This window comes from Lygodium microphyllum, chromosome 15, assembly GCF_053477565.2.
Source record: "Lygodium microphyllum isolate KBCC chromosome 15, Lygodium_microphyllum_v1.1.10, whole genome shotgun sequence".
Classification (NCBI taxonomy): Eukaryota; Viridiplantae; Streptophyta; class Polypodiopsida; order Schizaeales; family Lygodiaceae; genus Lygodium; species Lygodium microphyllum.
The window spans coordinates 131,489,045-131,506,022 of record NC_141149.1 but is presented as its reverse complement, the minus strand read 5'-3'; the positions used below and the strand labels follow the sequence as shown (position 1 = coordinate 131,506,022).

Here is a 16,978-nt window from a genome sequence, read left to right as displayed (position 1 = left end):
TGTTTGATCAATGAATTAAAAGATAAATGGATATCTATACTTCAGGTTGAAGGCTTGAAGGGAGAGGCAGCTTCAGTTACCCCCGACTGCCTCCCTAACCCTAACCAAGGGGGTTGTTGACCGCACCAAGAAAGTGGACCTAACCAGCCGCGAGAGGTCTCTCCGTTGAGCGCTCCTTGGAGCAGGAGGATGCTTGGGTACCAAGGGGGGCTCTGGCGGTAAATCCCTCGCCTTCCGGGCCCTGCACAAGAGGCTAACGTGACTCGGGATTGGATCTCGAGGCCCGCATACTAGTCTACGAGTAGAAACTTGGATTAGTGATCCCTGTGGATTGGTGGATAGCCTTCAGGCGGATTGTGAATAAGCCTACGGGCTGGACTCTTTGTATTTCAAAGATAAATATGATAATCTGTTAATAAGGAACTTGTCTGATATTGTTTTTCTATGTCAAGTGATAAGATTACGTGAAGGAACGGGTGCCTAATGGGTTAATTAAAGAAGCTGGTTGTTACATGTCCAACTAATGTCTTAGGAAATTGAATAACTAAAACAACTCGAGGAAAGTGCAAAGGATAGGCCATAGGTCTGTCCTATGGATTGATGGTCCCGATTGGCCGGGAACTTTTCTCAAATCACGATGGACAGCATGAAGATCATCAAAGAATACGAACAATAAAAGCGTTCACCTAGAGTTATGATTGATCCCGATTTACGCTGTTTTAGGGGAACGGAATGGGACTATGCCTTATGACAGAGAGGTTGAGCTTTGCATCCCTCTCGTTTCTCATTCTCCTTGAACCAAGTGCAACGTGAATCCGCTTTGGACTTGGCGTTTTTGCGTAAAGTAGTTCGCTTGGGTCCGACGCTAGTTGCCGTTAGGAAATGACCAATAAGGAAAACCTTAATTCAGGTCGATCTTAAGTGCGAACAGCCAGAATACTACCGCTACATGGCAGATGCGAAAAGCTCTAGACCGCAAACCCCGTAACATTCCATGGGAGTGCCAGGCAGAGCTTTCTAGACATCCTTTCTGATAGACTGCTAAGACATGTCCTGAAGATACAAGTGGACACGTTACAGTTGGTATCAGAGCCACCAACAACAGAATTGTTTTTATGAATCTTAATAAGTTGAAGTGAAGAAAATGTTGATGTTCCAAACATTTCCTTACCTTCAATACTATCTTGCAGAGTTACGAAGCGTGGAACAAGTTCTTAGTATTTCGAATCATGTTTATGACTACAATGTATTCTCCGCATTATCGACAAAGGGTTGAGATGATGAAATCCGAGAGAAAATCTATAATTTATCACCTTTGTACATGGAACGAAGATGGACGGGTGCATCAGGAATCTACTATATAGCTGCCCACCGGTTTGCTTATCTACAAACCAACTTAAAGAGAATCAAGTGGTTGGAAGACTTGAAAGTCGTGAAGCTATTCATTTTGGTGGAAGCTCACGTAAACTCAACTTTACATATTCAAGGTTGGAGGGTTGAGATGAACTCATATGTATATGAGGAAGTAACCCGCGTAATTCCCACCGACAGGATTAAGGTGTTGGAGCACCATGAGAAGAATGGATTCCAACGGAAAGGATGCCCTAAACTTCCAATGACTTACCGATTCCTAAAGATTCATGACCAGAAACCATACTGTTATACAATTCCTATAGATAAATGTAATACAACGTTGTTCTCCCCAAACTAAATGTAACAGTTGGCTTATCATCGCAAGAAATGTTGTATTCCGAAAGGGCTAATCCATATTCATACAAATAAGACTTCTTTTTATCAATGTCTAATTGTGCATTAGAATTGATAAAAAGTTAAGTGGTTAGATTGCGTGGGTGATAGCGGAATTGAAGATGTAATAAAAACCAATAATGTTTATCGTATAATGATGTTAACAAATCTTTATCCAGGCACAACCCCAGGTATAGGTTCCTAATTCGCCTCCTACATCAAGTACTGCTGTAATCCAAGAGAAGAAGTTTCTTGTCAAGCAGATTAAGATGCCCGATTTTGACGGGAGAGGTAGGTCCATCCAAGTAGATGCTGAAATTTGGATTGAATCCATGGAGGATTACTTCGAAGCAGCCGGTACTACACCTGCCAATTAGGCTATGCTCGCCAAGCTAAAGCTCACCGGCGAAGCCAGGATTTGGTGGAAGCAATGGTGCAGGGATCAAGGGATCGCGGAGGGATCCATTACCTGGGGGAAGCTGAAGAAAGCTATGCAGGGAAGATACTTACCACCTACATATCGCACACAGAAAATGAATGAGTTCTATGAGCTAAAACAGCTGGTGCTCATGCTTGACGCATACTATTCTAAATTTGTCTCACTTCTTAAGTATGCACCACAGATGGACATGACACAGCAGGTGTCCAAATTTTGTGCTAGTTTAAATCCACCAGTAAATACCCGTCTCGAATCTATGCATCCATTAGATCTTTAGAACGCACTCATTCGAGCGGCGCTCATAATTCAGGAAGTGCAGTCTAGGCCAAGGGATAACAAAGCTTGGTATTATAGTGAACCGAACAGAGGAGCATTCAGACCTCAAATGAAGAGAGTTCAAGGTCATAATCAGGGACAAAGAAAGAAAGCAAGGATTAACAATGTCAACAACTTTGTTCTTACTCAAAGCAATGGCTGAAACCTTCGTTGTTTCCACTACAACGAACCCGATCACTTCAAGAGGAAATGTCCCAAGCTTGGTGGAGGACATCGCCAAGCACCTTCCCAAGGAACGGGCCGTGGTTAAGGAGCCGCTATCCGAGGCGGAGGAAGAACCACCTGCATTGCCAATAGGCAAATGTAAGAAGAAGAAGAAGAAGAAGAAGATCCCACCATGGAAGCAGAATTTGAAAGGGCGAGAGTCCATGCCGCTCCACAGATAAAGGGCCGAATCGCCAGTTCTCACTGATTCACTATCAAGGTAAAAGTTTCAAGACCTTGATTGATTATGGAAGTACACACTCCTTTATCACACCAGCTTGTGCAAAAAGATTAGGAATAGCCACAGTAGAAGCACCTACCTTGCTTGTGGAATTGGCAAATGGTCGTGAGGTTACTTATACCAGGCAAACTGCTAAGGTGGAATTATTTCTGGGAGGAAAGAAGACTTCAGTCAAATTCAGAGTCATGAGTCTAGGTATCCATGAGTGTCTACTCGGAATGGATTGGCTTAAGCCTAATGATGCCCACATTCATTGTGGAAAGGGTCAAGTTTCCTTTCGAAACTCTAAAAGGGAATTAGTCACAACCCAAAGTGAGGCTGGAGTGCCAATAATCCAATTGGCCAAAGTATCTCGCATCATAAAACGAGTCAGAAAAGGATTACATGTCTGCTTGATCAAACTCAACAAGTTAGATCAGAAGCAAGAGTCTAAAGAAGAACCATCTTGGCTAAAGGAATACGCGGACGTATTTCTTGAAGAGTTGGATAGAACTCCCGCCTCAAAGAGAAGTGGATCATGAGATCAAGTTAGTATCAGGAGCTGCGCCAATTGCAAAGAGACCTTATAGAATGTTCATACAAGAAGCAATTGAGCTGAAGGAACAACTCAAGCAACTACTAGATCAGGGCTACATACGGCCTAGCTGTTCACCATGGGGAGCTCCAGTACTATTCCAGAACAAGAAAGATGGGACACTTTGACTATGTATTGATTACCGAGGATTGAATCAATCAACGGTCAAGAACAAGTACCCTATTCCTAGAATAGATGAGCTTCTTGATCGTCTTCAAGGTGCAAAGATCTTCTTCAAATTTGATCTCAGGTCAGGTTACTATCAAATAAGGATCAAGGAAGAAGATATCCCCAAGACGGCCTTCAATACAAGATATGGGCACTTTGAGTTCCTAGTTATGTCATTCGGGCTTACGAATGCACCTGCCACTTTCAACAGGTTAATGTAGGATATCTTTAGGCCATATCTTGATGACTTCGTGCTCGTCTTCTTCGATGACACTTTAGTCTATTCTAAACATGAAGAAGATCATGAACCCCAACTTCGGATTGTCCTTGAGACAATGAGGTCACATAAGCTGTATGCTAGGATGAAGAAGTGCGCATTCTTCAAATGTTAGATTGAATATTTGGGATTCATAGTATCAGTAGAAGGAATCTCAGTGGACCCAGCCAAGATCAGAGATGTGCTAGAATGGCCAATACGAACATCCGTCAAAGAGATACGCAACTTTCTTGGATTGACAGGATGGTATAGGATCTTCATTAAAAACTATGCTTTGATTGCAGCACCCCTGACGGACTTACTGAAAAAGCAAACTTCCATTGCATGGTCAACTCCTGAACAAAATAGCTTCGACAGATTGAAGCAAAGTTTGGTATCAGCACCTATCCTAACACTTCCCGACCTCAATAAGGAGTTCGAGGTAGTAATTGATGCTAGCACACTTGCCTTAGGTGTTGTGCTCATGCAGGAAGGTCATCCTATAGCATAGTCTTCAAGGAAATTGAAGAGTCATGAGAAGAATTATGCCCTTATCCGTGAAAGATTCTAAAACACCCCTTTCAAATTTTCGACTCCATGGAGGAAGCCTTCTAAAACTGCTTTCGACAGATGGTGCAAGTTATTGCAAAAGGGAACCACGGTGGAATTTCAAAAAGGAGTTGTAAAGCTGATTCCACGGCGGAAGTGCCTCCTAAGAAAAGTCCAAGGCGCAGCCCCGCGGGAGGGTCATCTCCCAGCAAATTATTGCAAGTTATTGCAAAAGGGAGCCATGATGGAATTTCAAAAAGGAGTTGTAAAGCTGCTTCCACGACGGAAGTGCCTCCTAAGAAAGTCCAAGGCGTAGTCGCGAGAGGGTCATCTCCCAGCATCCATGTGGATATCTCACCCCAAGCCCAGGCTTTCCTTTCTAATTTTTATTTGGTATTGTTGTAATTCAATCATGCAAGGTTAGTTGTTGGAAATAGGATATATTTTTGTCCTAAATGCTCACGACGAAGGAACTTAGTCATTAATACTTTCAATAAAACATGCAAAATAAAGAAAGCATAAATGCATTTCTAGCAAATAGCTTTATGCATTGAAATGAATTAAAAATTAGATTAATATCCATTAAAAATAGTATACTTCGTTTAAGCCTAGATTTATAAACTGCATATCGCACTATTAACCCAGATCCTCTTTGGAATGAATCATCATGGAAAGTGCAAAGCATGAAATGATTCTTATGATGCATGGCTCTAGGAAATTATCATTTGTCAAAATTATTAAGTAAAAGGTTGCTTATTTAGCATGAATTTTGTTCGCAAAGTTATAGGAAGATTAGTTGGAATTAACCCAACCTATGCGTGACCTCAAATCGATAAGTTAGGGTTGAAAAATTAATTTACGCATAGACAACAAGTCATGTAGAAATGATCACGTAATTATTTTCTAGAGTTAAACAAATTGGCATAAACCTAAAATACCTAAACCGCGGAGTACTCGTTTGGAATGAGTTAAATTCCAAGAAAGGCCTATACCTTAAATACTTGCCCACATTCACTGAATGTAGGGACAGTGAAATGTAATTGTAAAGTAAACTAGGGTTTGTCTCTAAGAATCTTACGAGATGGAACTTGGAACCCTAGGTCTAACGACGTCAGGCAATATTCATCCTAATTTAGTATCTTTCTTGAGTAAAGAAGATTGCTTGGAAGCAATAGACCGACCGATAAAATGAAATAACCTCTGAACTTAAGGTTTGACCAAGTCGGGTTAATAGGGTACTCCCTAACCCAAGATATAGGGGATTTTGCCAAGTTGCAAGTTATCCCGGATCGAGTGTTGGATGCATTTGAAAGGAAGGATTCATTCCTTAGTAGTTTGCCAACAAAAACGATCAATGGAAATGTTTGTGCTTGTACAGATTTTAGAGCAGTGTTTGGCTTTGTTTGATCAATGAATTAAAAGATAAATGGATATCTATACTTCAGGTTGAAGGCCTGAAGGGAGAGGCAGCTTCAGTTACCCCCGACTGCCTCCCTAACCCTAACCAAGGGGGTTGTTGACCGCACCAGGAAAGTGGACCTAACCAGCCGCGAGAGGTCTCTCCATTGAGCGCTACTTGGAGCAGGAGGATGCTTGGGTACCAAGGGGGGCTCTGGCGGTAAATCCCTCGCCTTCCCGGCCCTGCACAAGAGGCTAACGTAACTCGGGATTGGATCTCGAGGCCCGCATACTAGTCTACGAGCAGAAATTTGGATTAGTGATCCCTGTGGATTGCTGGCTACACTTTTGGCAGATTGTGAATAAGCTTACGGGCTGGACTCTTTGTATTTCAAAGATAAATATGATAACCTGTTAATAAGGAACTTGCATGATATTGTTTTTCTATGTCAAGTGATAAGATTACATGAAGGAACGAGTGCCTAAAGGGTTAATTAAAGAAGCTGGTTGTTACATGTCCAACTAATGTGTTAGGTAATTAAATAACTAAAACAACTCGAGGAAAGTGCGGAGGATAGGCCATAGGTCCGTCCTACGGATGGATGGTTCCGATTGGCCGTGAACTTTTCTCAAATCACGATGGACAGCAGGAAGATCGTCAAAGAATACGAACAATAAAAGCGTTCACCTAGAGTTATGATTGATCTCGATTTACCTTGTTTTAGGGGAACGGAATGGGACTATGCCTTATGAAAGAGAGGTTGAGCTTTGCATCCCTTTCGTTTCTCATTCTCCTTGAACCAAGTGCACCGTGAATCCGCTTTGGACTTGGCGTTTCTGCGTAAGGTAGTTCACTTGGGTCCGATGCTAGTTGTCGTTAGGAAATGACCAATAAGGAAAACCTTAATTCAGGTCGATCTTAAGTGCGAACAGCCAGAATACTACCTCTACATGGCAGACGCGGAAAGCTCTGGACCGCAAACCCCGTAACATTCCATGGGAGTGCTAGGCGGAGCTTTCTAGACATCCTTTCCGATAGACTGCTAAGACATGTCCTGAAGATACAAGTGGACACGTTACAGTTGGTATCAGAGCCACCAACAACAGAATTGCTTTTATGAATCTTAATAAGTTGAAGTGAAGCAAATGTTGATGTTCCAAACATTTCCTTACCTTCAATACTATCTTGTAGAGTTACGAAGCGTGGAACAAGTTCTTAGTATTTCGAATCATGTTTATGACTACAATGCATTCTCCGCATTATCGACAAAGGGTTGAGATAATGAACATCCGAGAGAAAATCTATAATTTATCACCTTTGTATATGGAGCGAAGATGGACGGGTGCATCAGGAATCTACTATAAAGCTGCCCACCGGTTTGCTTATCTACAAACCAACCTAAAGAGAATCAAGTGGTTGGAAGACCTGAAAGTCGTGAAGCTGTTCATTTTGGTGGAAGCTCACGTAAACTCAACTTTACATATTCAAGGTCGGAGGGTTGAGATGAACTCATATGTATATGAGGAAGTAACTCGCGTAATTCCCACCAACAGGATTAAGGTGTTGGGGCGCCATGAGAAGAATGGATTCCAATGGAAAGGATGCCCTGAACTTCCAATGACTTACCGATTCCTGAAGATTCATGACCCGAAACCATACTATTATACAATTCCTGTAGATAAATGTAATACAACGTTGTTCTCCCCAAACTAAATGTATCAGTTGGCTTATCATCGCAAGAAATGTTGTATTCCGAAAGGGCTATGTCCATATTCATACAAATAAGACTTCTTTTTATCAATGTGTGATTGTGCATTCGAATTGATAAAAAGTTAAGTGGTTAGATTGCCTGGGTGATAGCGGAATTGAAGATGTAATAAAAACCAATAACGTTTATCGTATAATGATGTTAACAAACCTTTGTCCAGGCACAACCCCAGGTATAGATTCTTAATTCGCCTCCTACATCAAGTACTGCTGTAATCCAAGAGAAGAAGTTTCTTGTCAAGCAGATTAAGCCGGCCGATTTTGACGGGAGAGGTAGGTCCATCCAAGTAGATGCTGAAATTTGGATTGAATCCATGGAGGATTACATTGAAGCAGCCATTACTGCACCTGCCAATTAGGCTATGCTCGCCAAGCTAAAGCTCACCGGCGAAGCCAGGCTTTAGTGGAAGCAATGGTGCAGGGATCAAGGGATCGCGGAGGGATCCATTACCTAGGAGAAGCTGAAGAAAGCTGTGCAGGGAAGATACTTACCACCTGCATATCGCACACAGAAAATAATTGAGTTCTATGAGCTAAAATAGCTGGGGCTCACGCTTCACGTATACTATTCTAAATTTGTCTCACTTCTTAAGTATGCACCACAAATGGACATGACACAGGAGGTATCCAAATTTTGTGCTAGTTTAAATCCACCAGTAAATACCCATCTCGAATCTATGCATCCATCAGATCTTCAGGATGCACTCATTCGAGCGGCGCCCATAATTCAGGAAGTGTAGTCTAGGCCAAGGGGTAACAAAGCTTGGTCTTATAGTGAACCGAACAGAGGAGCATTCAGACCTCAAATGAAGAGAGTTCAAGGTCATAGTCAGGGACAAAGAAAGAAAGCAAGGACTAACAATGTCAACAACTTTGTTCTTACTCAAAGCAATGGCCAAAACCTCCATTGTTTCCACTGCAACGAACGTGGTCACTTCAAGAGGCAATGTCCCAAGCTTGGTGGAGGATATCGCCAAGCACCTTTTCAAGGAATGGGCCGTGGTTAAGGAGCCGCTATCCGAGGCAGAGGAAGAACCACCCATTGCCAATAGGCAAATGTAAGAAGAAGAAGAAGAAGAAGAAGATCCCACCATGGAAGCAGAATTTGAAAGGGCGAGAGTCCATGCCGCTCCACAGATAAAGGGCCGAATCGCCAGTTCTCACTGATTCACTATCAAGGTAAAAGTTTCAAGACCTTGATTGATTATGGAAGTACACACTCCTTTATCACACCAGCTTGTGCAAAAAGATTAGGAATAGCCACAGTAGAAGCACCTACCTTGCTTGTGGAATTGGCAAATGGTCGTGAGGTTACTTGTACCAGGCAAACTGCTAAGGTGGAATTATTTCTGGGAGGAAAGAAGACTTCAGTCAAATTCAGAGTCATGAATCTAGGTATCCATGAGTGTCTACTCGGAATGGATTGGCTTAAGCTTAATGACGCCCACATTCATTGTGGAAAGGGTCAAGTTTCCTTTGGAAACTCTGAAAGGGAATTAGTCACAACCAAAGGTGAGGCTGGAGTGCCAAGAATCCAATTGGCCAAAGTATCTCGGATCATAAAACGAGTCAGAAAAGGATTACATGTCTACTTGATCAAACTCAACAAGTTAGATCAGAAGCAAGAGTCTCAAGAGGAACCTTCTTGGCTAAAGGGATATGCGGACGTATTTCCTGAAGAGTTGGACAGAACTCCCACCTCAAAGAGAAGTGGATCATGAGATCAAGTTAGTACGAGGAGCTGCGCCAGTTGCAAAGAGATCTTATAGAATGTCCATACCAGAAGCAATTGAGCTGAAGGAACAACTGAAGCAACTACTAGATGAGGGCTACATCCGGCCTAGCAGTTCACTATGGGGAGTTCCAGTACTATTCCAGAAAAAGAAAGATGGGACACTTCGACTATGTATTGATTACCGAGGATTGAATCAATCAACGATCAAGAACAAGTACCCTATTCCTAGAATAGATGAGCTTCTTGATCGTCTTCAAGGTGCAAAGATCTTCTCCAAAGTTGATCTTAGGTCAGGTTACTATCAGATAAGGATCAAGGAAGAAGATATCCCCAAGACAGCCTTCAATACAAGATATGGGCACTTTGAGTTCCTAATTATGTCATTCGGGCTTATGAATGCACCTGTCACTTTCAATAGGTTAATGTAGGATATCTTTAGGCCATATCTTGATGACTTCGTGCTCGTCTTCTTCGATGACACTTTAGTCTATTCTAAACATGAAGAAGATCATGAACCCCAACTTCGGATTGTCCTTGTGACAATGAGGTCACATAAGTTGTATGCTAAGATGAAGAAGTGTGCATTCTTCAAAGGTTAGATTGAATATTTGGGATTCATAGTATCAGCAGAATGAATCTCAATGGACCTAGCCAAGATAAGAGATGTGCTAGAATGGCCAATACCAACATTTGTCAAAGAGATACGTAACTTTCTTGGATTGACAGGATGGTATAGGTTCTTCATTAAAAACTATGCTTTGATTGCAGCACCCCTGACGGACTTATTTAAAAAGTAAACTTCCATTGCATGGTCAACTCGCGAACAAAATAGCTTCGACAGATTGAAGAAAAGTTTAGTATCAACACCTATCCTAACACTTCCCGACCTCAATAAGGAGTTCGAGGTAGTAATTGATGCTAGCACACTTGCCTTAGGTTGTGTGCTCATGCAGGAAGGTCATCCTGTAGCATACTCTTCAAGGAAATTGAAGAGTCATGAGAAGAATTATGCCCTTATCCGTGAAAGATTCTAAAACACCCCTTTCAAATTCTCGACTCCAAGGAGGAAGCCTTCTAAAACTGCTTTCGACGGATGGTGCAAGTTATTGCAAAAGGGAGCCATGGTGGAATTTCAAAAAGGAGTTGTAAAGCTGCTTCCACGGCGGAAGTGCCTCCTAAGAAAGTCTAAGACGCAGCCCCGCGGGAGGGTCATCTCCCAGCAAATTATTGCAAAAGGGAGCCACGGTGGAATTTCAAAAAGGAGTTGTAAAGCTGCTTCCACGGCGGAAGTGTCTCCTAAGAAAGTCCAACGCGCAGCTGCGGGAGGGTCATCTCCCAGCATCCACATGGATATCTCACCCCAAGCCCACGTTTTCCTTTCTAATTTTTATTTGGTATTGTTGTAATTCAATCATGCAAGGTTAATTGTTGGAAATACGATATATTTTTGTCCTAAATGCTCACGACGGAGGAACTTAGTCATTAATACTTTCAATAAAACATGCAAAATAAAGGAAGCATAAATGCATTTCTAGCAAATAGATTTGTGCATTGAAATGAATTAAAAATTAGATTAATTTCTATTAAAAATAGTATACTTCGTTTAAGCCTAGATGTATAAAATGCATATCGCACTATTAACCCATATCTTCTTCGCAATGAATCATCATGGAAAGTGCAAAGCATGAAACGATTCTTACGATGCATGGCTCTAGGAAATTATCGTTTGTCAAAATTATCAAGTAAAAGGTTGCTTATTTAGCATGAATTTTGTTCGCAAAGTTATAGGAAGATTAGGTGGAATTAACCTAACCTATGTCTGACCTCAAATCGATAAGTTAGGGTTGAAAAATCAATTTACGCATAGACAACAAGTCATGTAGAAATGATCATAATTATTTTCTAGAGTTAAACAAATTGTCATAAACCTAAAACACCTAAACTGCGGAGTACTCGTTTGGAATGAGTTAAATTCCAAGAAAGGCCTATACCTGAAATACTTGCCCACATTCATTGAATGTAGGGACAATGAAATGTAATTGTAAAGTAAACTAGGGTTTGTCTCTAAGAATCTTACGAGATGGAACTTGGAACCCTAGGTCTAACGACGTCAGCCTAATGTAATCAGGAACAGATTGTTTCGTGACTCCATTCAATGCGACACTTGTGCAACAAGTGTGGAGTCATATGATCTTGTGATTGGATAACAAGGGAATGGCCAAGTTCTCGCAATGAAGTTGGTAGGTCCTTATGCAAGTTATCTTGCAAGAGGATAAATAATCATCCTAATTTAGTATCTTTCTTGAGTAGAGAAGATTGCTTGGAAGCAATAGACCGACCGATAAACTAAAATAACCTCTGAACTGAAGGTTTCACCAAGTTGGGTTAATAGGGTACTCCCTAACCCAGGATATAGGGGATCTTGCCAAGTTGCAAGTCATCCCGGATCGAGTGCTGGATGCATTCGAAAGGAGGGATTCATTCCTTAGCAATTTGCCAACAAAAACGATCAATGGAAATGTTTGTGCTTGCTACAGATTTTAGAGCACTGTTTGGCTTTGTTTGATCAATGAATTAAAAGATAAATGGATATCTATACTTCAGGTTGAAGGCCTGAAGGGAGAGGCAGCTTCAGTTACCCCCGACTGTTTGCCTGACCCTAACCAAGGGGGTTGTTGACCGCGCTGGAAAAGTGGACCGAACCCGCCGTGAGAGGTCTCTCTGTTGAGCGCTACTTGTAGTAGGAGGATGCTTGGGTGCCAGGGGGGCTCTGGCCGTAAATCCCTCGCCTTTCGGGCCCCACACAAGAGGCTAACGTGACTTGGGATTGGATCTCGAGGCCCGCATACTAGTCTACGAGCAGAAACTTGGATTAATGATCCCTGTGGATTGCTGGATAGCCTTCGGGTGGATTGTGGATAATCCTACGGGCTGGACTCTTTGTATTTCTAACTTGTTAATAAGGAACTTGTCTGATATTGTTTTTCTATATCAAGTGATAAGATTACGTGAAGAAACCTGTGCCTAATGGGTTAATTAAAGAAGCTGGTTGTTACATGTCCAACTAATGTGTTAGGTAATTAAATAACTAAAACAACCCGAGGAAAGTGCAGAGAATGGGCCATAGGTCCGTCCTATGGATGGGTGGTCCTGGTTGGCCGGGAACTTTTCTCAAATCACGATGGACAGCAGGAAGATTGTGAAAGAACACAAACAACAAAAGGGTTGACCTAGAGTTATAATTGATCCCGATTTACGCTGTTTTAGGGGAACGAAATGGGACTATGCCTTATGGCAGAGAGGTTGAGCTTTGCATCCCTCTCGTTTTCCATTCTCCTTGAACCAAGTGCAGTGTGAATCTGCTTCGGACTTGGCGTTTCTGCGTAAAGTAGTTCATTCGGGTCCGACGCTAGTTGCCGTTAGGAAATGACCAATAAGGAAAATTCTAATTCAGGTCGATCCTAAGTGGGAACGGCCAAAATACTTCCGCTTGTGGCAGACACAGAAAGCCCTAGACCATAAACCTCGTAACATTCCATAGGAGTGTTGGGTGGAGCTTTCTAGACATCCTTTCCGATGGACTGCTAAGACGTGTCCTGAAGATTCAAGTGGACACATTACATCCTTAGCATAGTATATGCTTAGCCTATGCCTAATTATGTTGTATATGCCAATTCTGAGCATCTTCTTAGTCTAATGTACCCTTAGCCTATACCTAGCATACACTTAGCCTATGCCTAACACATGTTTATCATTGCATACACTTAGCCTACACCTAGCATCAGCTTAGTGTATACCAAACATATCCTTAATATAGCATATACTAGGCATAAGCTAAGGGTATGCTAGGTGTAGGCCTAGTATAGAATACATTCAATTTATACTTAGCATATGCAAAGTATATGCCTTGTGCTTAGCCTATCTCTAGTATATGCCTAGCATCTCCTAGCAAAGTGTATGCTTAGCCTACATCTAGCATATGCTTAATGTATGCTCTTAGCTTACACCTAGAGCATGCTTAGTGTGAGGTTAAGCTTGGCATATGCTTTGCCTATACCTAGTGTGTACACTTAGTCTACCATAGCATATATGTAGCACCTATAGCTAGGGTATGCCTACCATATGTCTACTAGCATACCCTTAGAGTAGTGTACGCTTACTCTACATTTAGTTTACACTTTGTGTATGCTTCATGTATGCCTAAAATAAGCTCAATATATAAATGCCATATGCCTAGGATACACCTATCTATCCTTAGCCTATAGCTAGTATATACTTAGCCTATGCCTAGCATACGCTTAGCCTACACATAGCATACTAAACCAGTTAAAGTAGTAAGATTTAATAAAACTTAAAAAAAAACTTTTGAGTACCTTGTTTAGGATTGTTATGAAGGTTCATTTTTAAAAAATGTATTCTACGTAAAGATCTAGGCCAAACCATCAGATTATATTGCCATTGAGGTGATAATCCTTTATGGAGTTATATCTTATCTCATTAACACATGTTTATTAGGATAGAAATAAAAATGTTTAGATTTGAGGACTCCTCACTCACTACATGTACCATGTGTGCACTTCATGTACAATGTATGCATCTGCGTGAGGGTATTCTTATCCATGACAATCACTTCTAGGAGAGCAAACCTAACATGCAGCTCTTTCATTTTCAAAAGAGTAAGCCGCCCTATGTGCACTAGCAAGGCACATACAACATTGATCATATGTAATATATTTAAAGTATTGTCATCATTGTATTTTAATGTTTACTTTCTCAAGTCGAATAACCTAGACTTCAAAGTTTGACCTTAAACATGTTGTATATTATTATCTCAAATGATAGTAACTCGCACATTTTGACATCCATATAGATAAATTCTTTATTAGGCTTTGAGATATTTATCAAGAAAATGGATAGCCTGTATCTAATAGGATAGCAAATATAGGTGGTAGGGACCTAGCATTGCATGGGGTCGGAAACCATTTCTCTTTGCATTTGTCGGATATATACATCGGTGTGTTTTGTTGCACAGGTTGAACTATGCATTAGTATACGCATCAATAAATATCAAAGATTATTTTGACACATATTTTAATGACTTTATTAGTTCTCATACTAATGAATAGATACCAATGAGTTTATTGATGCACATTGTGATGGTGGGCTGGAATGATTTCGGTCATACTCCATATGTGTTTGAGGAGAACCATATTTTGCTCTCACTCCTCTTTCTACGGATTATGATGAGAATATCTCTCAAATAAATGTATGCAGAGTTTAAATTGCAAATGATGTCAAATCCCATGTGAGCTCTTGGTTCAAAACTTGTAACGAAAGAGACCCGATGATGTCGAGAAGAAATTTATTGAATGGGCAAGACCATTAATCGTGACGATCATTAGGTGGTGACAACAAAGATCTGGATGGCTTCGGAAAAGTGGAGGACGAATATGGTGATTCAAAAGAACGGGATCTTTGCGAGATGAAAATTTTATGGAAAAGTTGGCATAATAGTTCTCCTCTAGACGAAGTGTCATAAGGCGTGTGATGACTGCAGTTTGACGCAAACGCTTGAAAGGGTCTGCCGGGACGGGATCGCTAGGACCTGGCTGGGGACTAATCATTCCTGGTTATACCAATTCAGCTCTTAGACGGGAAGCTAGACTGCTAGTGGCGGACTAGGTCAGGAGGGATGAGGCTTATATAACAGCTAGAAGTGATTCATGCATAGCTGCGCAGGACCTCAGAAGCCATCGGGTGCCAATGCAATATAACAAAAAGTAGCGCTCAGTAGCGGCCAAGTGATACGACATTATAATTGTCCAAGAAAAAAAAGGGAAAGAAAACTAGTATTTGTTGAGCGACTAGCGCATTGCACGTCTGCATCCTGCAATCATAATTGGCTCATAGAAAGATTGAGGTAGTTAACATGGCCAGCCCGTCAAGAATAGTGAGACATGATCGGCCGCAGCTGGGCGCCGTCTGGATTATGTTGGCGATGATGATCGTCGTTCAGCGCGTGGCAGCGGCGGATGAAGACCCCTTGCAAGACTTCTGCGTGGCCCTCATGCCCGGCGGCGATGATCATCAGTCGTCGAAGGATGCTGAGCAGCAGCAGCTGATCACTATCAATGGGCTCGTGTGCAAGAACCCGCAGCAGGTGAAGGCCCCTTCAACAAGGCCCTCGGAAGCGCCGTCAACCTGGCCACCGGCCTCAACTTCGGGGGGCTCAACACGCAGGGCCTGTCCGTCGCTCGAATCGACTTTGCGCCCAACGGCCTCAACCCTCCACATGTCCACCCTCGCGCCACCGAGGTTCTCTTCCTGGCGGAGGGCACCCTGGTGGTGGGTTTCGTCTCTACCAACGCCAACACCCTCTTTCAGCAGACCATCCGGAAGGGCGACCTGTTCGTCTTCCCCCGCGGCCTCATCCACTTCCAGCTCAACCCTAGCAAGGAGATGCCCGCCCTCGCCATCTCCGCCCTCAACAGCCAGAACCCCGGCACATCGCAAGTCGCCCCGGCCCTTTTCGCTGCTAACCCTCCCCTCCCGGAGGAGGTTCTGGAGATCGCCTTCGGCCTCCGCAACGACAAAGACGGCGATCAGGAGGAGGTCAACCGCCTCAAGAAAAGCGTCGCCACCACCGTCATGCAGCAGCCGGCATAGCAGATGATCAATTAAGTATGAGGAAGAAACTACCAATCATTACGATAACACGCTACTGAACACAGTTGAATATTAGACAGAAACTACTTGCTAGAATAAGACCAACCATTTCGTGTGGAACCTAGCTAAATCAGTCATCAACATCGTTTTTGTACCACACTATAGTGGACGCATTTATCAGCGTATCTATTGGTATTAGTATATAGATGCAAAAGATGGGTCTATTATATACCCACGTTTTTAAACGCGTTTATAGATGCAAAAATAAATGCACATATTTTTCATTTCTCATAAAGTCCCTAAATATGATCAAACATCTTAACAACTAGTATTTTTTAGAATACGTTATCAACTTTACTTCTGTGTGATCTAATATAGCTTACGCAATTGTACTTCTTTGTGCATCTTGGTGCATTGTTCTTTGGATGTGCGCATTCAATTCTAATACTATAATACAACAAACATTATATGTATCACAAAAGTAAATGGCTCTTAATTGATATTTTAGTTGTTTCTGAGTATTACAAATATACATCCGATCATTCAAAGCTAATTATATGCTACAATGAATGATCAATCTCATCTTCAATGAGATCCGCCCTTGCTAGACTATCTACCTCTAGGTCTATGTTACCAATAGACAATGAAACAAATAAGTCTATCCCACTGTCAAAAGTATTACTATGCTCAATTTCTTCATCATCATCTGTAACCATATTGTTATCCTCTTTTGCACTTCCTTGAACATCCTCACGGGGATCATCTTGCATTGCATCATGTATATCATCGATCATGGCATCATCATTGATTGTTGGATTGTCATCAACTATCTCTATGTTGGTAGCATTACCATATATTGGTTTTGAATGATTAGATATGGAGATGACGTGCTACCATC

The 16,978-nt window shown here is 41.9% G+C and overlaps 1 pseudogene; it reads left to right on the top strand.

Annotated features, from left to right (window-relative positions):
• Positions 1-15,343: 15,343 nt before the first annotated feature.
• On the top strand, positions 15,344-16,080 carry LOC148025079 (germin-like protein 8-5 pseudogene; annotated as a pseudogene).
• Positions 16,081-16,978: the final 898 nt, after the last annotated feature.